The 6,887-nt window shown below is 34.7% G+C and overlaps 1 protein-coding gene across 1 annotated transcript in view; it reads right to left on the minus strand.

Moving 5' to 3' along the window:
• Window positions 1–6,345, minus strand: part of TFDP2 (transcription factor Dp-2 (E2F dimerization partner 2)) — a 58,242-nt gene extending 51,897 nt beyond the window's left edge. Inside the window, exon 1 of the mRNA XM_012647432.1 lies at window positions 6,317–6,345. The gene's annotated coding sequence lies outside the window, so the exon portion shown is untranslated. The remainder of the gene's footprint in view (window positions 1–6,316) is intronic.
• Window positions 6,346–6,887: the final 542 nt, after the last annotated feature.

Genomic DNA, 6,887 nt, shown 5'->3' on the forward strand with positions numbered 1-6,887 from the left:
TATTTTTAGTTGTCCAATTAATTTCTTTCTAATTTTAGTAGAGATGGGCTCTCGCTCTTGCTCAGGCTGGTTTCGATCTCCTGAGCTCAAACAATCCACAGGCCTCGGCCTCCCAGAGAGCTAGGATTACAGGCGTGAGCCACCGCGCCCGGCCTGACTTCTTTCATTTTTAAGTTTATACATATTCAGCTATCTTTTTTATTCTTTTTCTTTTTTACTTCACTAAGCTGGTCTAAGATATCATTTTCTTTTTAAGAAATAATTTTCATTCTATTTGCTAACTGCTATAACTATAATGTACATTACCTATCTGCACATTATACCACTGTTATGTTCTATTTTGATCCATTTGTACTCAACCATGTTCACTAAAGTTCCCAATATTAAATTCAAAGGCAATCACCATTACTAAATTTTTAATCCGAATAACCACAGCATCTCTATAATTGAGATGGGTGAGAAACAGAAGATTTAAAAGTTCAGAATATCTCCAAAATATAATCGTTTAAGTGACCCCTGAAACCTCCCCCACCCCCCGTATTTGGTTCCAAAATGGAAATCAAGTATCCCATAGTACACAGATAAAGACAGAAGATCGGAAATGCACATTCCCATATATCACAGACATAGAAGCCAAAGCCTGGATGTCCTGCAGCCCTCAGAACGCCAGACTTTTCGGAGTCCCCCAAATGGACCACCTAACCAGAATCTTTCCAATGAAAGGATCCTTGAAATGGCCATAAGAAGCAGCTTCTCTATAGCTCTAAGGTCACACTCTAAACGGATCAATACATCTTATATGTCAGACTTTCCTACATACTTTCCCTAGAAGATCAAATCTGTTCCGTTGGCTTTGATAAGCATTTTTACTTAGAGGGCACCTTTTAAAACAATTAGCTAGCTCCCTCCTTCTCTGCTATCTAGAACCATAAATGCCCTGAATTCAATTTGAAAAGAGAAAAAAAAAAATTCTTTCTCCATCTTCCTACATGTTAAGATTTAAACAGTGCCTCCTCATTTCTTAAGCAAATTCCTCAATTCAAGCTCTGGTATTCGGAATATTATAATTGGCTCCATTTAGTTCATCAAACCTCAAAGCTAAAAGATCTTAGAAATCACTAGGTTACTTGTAGGGTCTTCACCTTTTGATATTTTTAAAATGTCCACCCTAAAACATTTATCTCATCTATAGGTTTGATCCTGCTGCTTTTTTGCTGGTTTCTTTACCTTTAGTTAAAACATGTCATTTGTTCTTTTTCTATTAGCTTGTTCAGTTAAGGAAACCTTTTAATTCTTAATTTTCTCATTTCTCTTCCACTTGCTTAATTAAAATTTCCTGGTTTTAGGCCGGGCGTGGTGGCTCACGCCTGTAATCGTAGCTCTCTGGGAGGCCGAGGCGGGCGGATTGTTTGAGCTCCGGAGTTCGAGACCAGCCTGAGCAAGAGTGAGACCCCATCTCTACTAGAAATAGAAAGAAATTAATTGGACAACTAAAAATATATAGAAAAAATTAGCCGGGCATGGTGGGGCATGCCTGTAGTCCCAGCTACTCGGGCAGCTGAGGCAGGAGGATCACTTGAGCCCAGGAGTTTGAGGTTGCTGTGAGCTAGGATGACGCCACGGCACTCTAGCCCGGGCAACACAGTGAGACTCTGTCTCAAAAAAAAAAAAAAATTCCTGGTTTTGGACAACGTATCTTCTGATCGATAACTAAGTTTACCATGTGTCCTCAAACCACCTGGCTCTTCCGATCCTTCGCAGCAGTTCTTCCCAAACATGCCTGGTCATAAGATACACCACAAGGGGGGCAGGGGTCTCTCTCACAAAACACACATTCCTGGGCTCCCCGGCCACGTAAAGAATCGCAAACTAGGCGAATGATTCTTAGGATCAGGCAAGACTGGGAAGAAATACTGCTTCAAGTCCCCCTTTTCTCTTTGTTCAAATTGAGGAAGTAACCGAATTTAAGTAGACTCTACTACACTGAACTTATCTCTATTTTCATTTTAAAAAGAGAAAGGGCTGAGTGACCCTTATTTCATCAGTCTCTGTTCTTAAGTGTTATATTTTTTCAACGTTTAGCCCATTTTCAACCGCTGCTTTTAGCACCATCAACACAGCCAATACACCCACCAGATGGCACAAAGACATTGTTTACAGGCCTAGTAAAAGAGAATGAGCAGAATGCAGCCCATTTTATCTCATACCAACAGCCACTGAATGGCTAGAGCTGATCAAGGCAGCTGGGTGCAACCACAAGGATCAGAATTTATGAGTACTAAAGTACCCAAGAGTACTTAATTGTAAATCATTCTCAGAAGAAGCTCACAATCCCTCTGAGATGGTAACCAGACAGTGTTAACAAATAAATCCATTTAAATTTACATTCAAGTGAGATATTTTTCTAATATTTATAAAAGGTGACAATGGCCACAGACAGACCTTGACTTAAAAAATTGTCTTAAAATAAATTCAAAAATTTAGGACACAAACTCAAACAGACCAAGGACCATCCATGAATTAGAGTTTCAAAGTAATTCACAAATTAAAAAGGGGACCATTGTTCCATAATACTATACTAAGTAGCTCATTCAAAACTGCAGTAAGTTATTGATATGCTTGTTTCAACAATATATGTCACTTGAGGACTATTATTGAAGCTACATTTAAATCAGATTGTAAAGTGTAAGAAATCTTAAAGTTAGATATTGATGATGACAAAACCTATTTGTATTAAAAAACTTATCCATTAAAAGAGTTTTGAAAACTTTTATAAATAAGTTCTTCTGTTTCTACCTGGCACACAGTAAGTGCTCAGTTAGTGGTCTCTTCACTTTTCTGTCAGAGAAATTGCCAAGAAGAGTTGTCAAAGTTTCACCGCAAGTGAGCAAAGTGCCAAAAACAAAGTTCCCTGCTGATAGTCTCCAGTTTTAGAGTTATCATCTAAAAATTCATTTAAAAACTGGTTGCTTGAAACTTGGTAGAAAGAAACAACGTTATGTTCACTCATACTCAAAGCAAAGTACTCACACTATTTCACCTGTTCCTAAACAGCAATGTAAAAGGTTTTTCTTTCAGAAAAATATAGGCATCAGGCAAATCTTCCCTCTTAACCCACCCAGAGATGAGAAATGTCTAGGTAGCTATTAATTATTTCTATTTGCCCTGTAAGGTAGAGAGAAAGGCTAAATTGGTTACTCTCTGGGTATCTCAACTTGGGGAACAATCAATAGGTTAAGACAGATTCCCCTAAGATGTCAGTTTTGTGCTAAAAAAAGAGTTCATATATAAGACAAGAACCACAGGTACCTCACACTGAAGTCTTTCTGTGTTCATTTTAAATAGTGAAATCAATTGTGTATAGAAGTGTTTTACTGGATATTAAGGATAATTAAGGAATTATGTCTAGATGGCAGCAACAGTTTGTTTTTTTTTTTAATTTAGACACTGCCAACCAATTTTTAGGTAACAAACTCAAACTGGTTTTGTTTCTCATATACAGAGTATAAATCTACAGCATAATAGAAATTGGTTTATCATAGAGTATTTATCTACAAAATAATAAAAACTAATGTGCTCTTCTCTACCATAATTTGAACACACTCCATAATTTACATCTACAGAGATAGTGGGAATTCATCTTAAAGTAATTCATCTTAAAGTGATTTACTCTTAATTTGTTAATTTGTTAATTTCTTAACTTGAAGGGTTAGGAGTCTCAACGATTTCTATATTGCTGTTGCTGATATTGTTTTCCTTGTTAAGTAACTTATTGTCCTGTCTGTACATAAAATTCTAAGTGATACCTATTTTTGATAACTATAATCTATGATGCTGCGGGTCACCAACTTTTTTTTAAAGGCTGTTTGTTCTATCAAAATTTATATTCTTTGATCAAAGTTGTGAAAGGTCTTACTTTAGGCAAATCTATACTTTGTAAATCCATTTAAAACTCTACATAAGTTATTTTACTTATCTCAGAAAAATGGGGAAAAACCCAACTGCTACATATTGCTATTTTTTTAAAAAAGCAAAATGTACATAGATCGATTTTAGAATCTTAATTAATACAATGATCCAATGAACTTCAAAATCTCTAAATTCTGTAATCATTAGTTGAAGAAAAGAAAATCTTCAGGAAAGCCCACAGACCCTAGCTAAGAGCAAGAGAAATTTTTAGAAATCTCCTTGAATGTTGATATCTTTTCCAGTCTTCTGCTTAGACTAATTAAGTATTTAGAAAATTGTATAATATTTAATCCATATATAAATTTTAAACTATAGCTTAAATAATTTCTTAGCTATTATAAATTACTACTAATTTTACAGTGTAGGGTATGGCAAATACTTAATAAGTAAGTGCCTCGTGTTAAAGATCTGGTGCTCAGCACTGATTTTTCAAGAGCTAATTTTAAGAAATGAAAATGTATAAATGCATATTGCACATTATACAAGAGCACAGAACTTCTTTGTGTTACTTGTACAAGGAAAGGTTTTAACTTTACTTATTATGAATTCCACAAATTCAAAACTATTTTTTAAAATCCTGTTTTCATTATATGCATCTTCCTTCCAAGCTCTTCCTTCCTACTCTTTGCAGGAGACAAACATTCTCCTCTTTTCATTAGCAACCAATCTATTATCTTTCTTTTTAGAGGCAAACTGTAACACATCATTTCAATTAAATCCAAAATATTTCTCCTACATTTCTTATTCAAAGGTCTTAGGAATAAGTCTTGTGCTTCTCACAGAAGATGAAATGATCTATCAACATATTCAACTAATGTTTCATATTTCAATTTCATTTTGAGCCTTTGTACCTATTGCACAATCATAAACTTTTGGAACCTAAATATTTCCTATATATATTATACAGCTTGAGCTTTTAAAAAAATTCTATAATTATTGATTTTTTTCATAATTTAAATTCACTAAAATTAACTTTTTAATATTTTTATTAATTACACACAATTTTTGAAGATAAAAAAGCCTCTTTAAAAATTATGTTACTCATTTTGTTACACTATACTAATTCTCAAATCTTGAATATAAAATAAATTTTAAATGACAAAGTTTTATTTATTCACTGATTAAGTCAGATTTATGACCTCCTCTCCCCATTCCAGCTACTGTTGAGTTTTGAATGAAACAACCTCAATTGTAACAGAAGAAACATCTGTTGCTTTTTTTTCTTCATCAGGGCTTTCCTAACTGAAAGAAAGGCTCTCTGCCTGACCTCCTCTCCCACTCCCCCTCCCCACCCAGACCAAGTTTCTTAAAACTTTTTAGGTAAATGTATTATTTAAAATTTTACTGTATTTATTTAAAATTTCATAGTTTACTTAGAAACATTCACTTCCTCCTTGAAGTTCAAAGAATAACTAAATGCTGTATACATCAAAAAACAAGACATGTGCCTGATAGAATATAAATTGTAACTAAAATGCAAACTTCAAGGGTATACTTGAAATGATCAGCCCAATTAAGTTGTCACACATTCCTGGCTCACTAAGAATTGTTTAGGGATAAGATTTTCTTCACAGTATCAAGATTCATATAGCATCTCCTATGCTATATTTTCTTTGCCAATCCAAGGCTAACATAATGGCAGTCACTACCCCAAGAGGCAGACACCAAATGGTGCCACCCACACTCTCACACTGTGCCTCATAATAAACCATAAAGCAGTGGAATGCACCGGCCCCTTTATGAGCAAACAATGCCTAAGCTTCATTAGAATACAGCTGACATTTTCAAAGCACAAATACTTTTAAGAAAAATGTACTAGAAAAGAAAGGAATGAAACAGCTATAAAAGCTGAAATATTTTTCAAGTGTCAGGTTGATTTCTAAAGATCCTGAGGGAGCATATTTTGCTGTTGACAATTTAAAAGTTTTCATAAATGGAAAAAATGTTGTTAAGGCCAAAGCTTATTTTATTAACTACAAGGAAAAAAATGCAAGTAAAAGCTATCATTTGAATTGCTTTCACAAGTAATAACCATGAATACCTTCTAAATTATTAATTTCCTCAACTGCTTTAGTTTTGAATGAAGAAAACTGAACTCCAGAATTATTTTCACATTTTAATTAATTTATATAAGTAATTGAGTGATAAACTAAGCTAACTCTACCCCTCCCCCCTGCCCACGCCAACCCCCATACCCTGTAGTTTTTCTGTCTGCAACAAGCAAGGACGTCTTGAAATCACCGTGCTCCTGGCTATTGATCAATTTAGTATTGCTGCTGTATAAAGAATATAAAATAAACGCTGTAAAAACTCACCCGGCGGTAGGAAACAACCTGATCTCTCTTACCTGGTCTAAGGAAGCATGCCTCTCACTGCAGTACCAACAACACTCTACAGTCTTTGTTACCATTCACTGGAAACTTGAGACTGTGTCAGACGTAAGCAATCGAGCTCAGAAAAGCTCAATGTAAAATACTTCTCAGTAAAACTAAAAAGATGCTCAAGAAAATTGTTTAGTTAACTGGCTTTCAAAAGACATAGGAATACTGTCTATAACCAAGCCACTTCAAAAGAAACTGAAAGTGCAGGTCTTAAGAGATGAAGGGGCTTTTCTGTGCAACACCTTGCTTTCTTATTAAATTAAAAGGATTTTTTTTTTGGTAAGGAAAATGCTTGAAGTAAAAGTGGCGAAATGACAAAATGCCTAACTCTAAGTTAACATTTTTCTAAATATCACTTGAATTTTAACTAATTAAAAAATAAGATTAAACTTACGCATGAAACCTGTATAATTCGAATTATACATGTCAGGATATTTGCTGGTTCCAAAGCAGTCACAAAGCAGGAGACCTTAAGGCATCTTGAAAGCAGAGCAAAAGTACCACGAGTTCCAGGGGGAAAAAAGGAGGAGAAACTCT

The sequence above is a fragment of the Propithecus coquereli genome, unplaced genomic scaffold (assembly GCF_000956105.1).
Source record: "Propithecus coquereli isolate 6110/MARCELLA unplaced genomic scaffold, Pcoq_1.0 Scaffold268, whole genome shotgun sequence".
Lineage (NCBI taxonomy): Eukaryota > Metazoa > Chordata > Mammalia > Primates > Indriidae > Propithecus > Propithecus coquereli.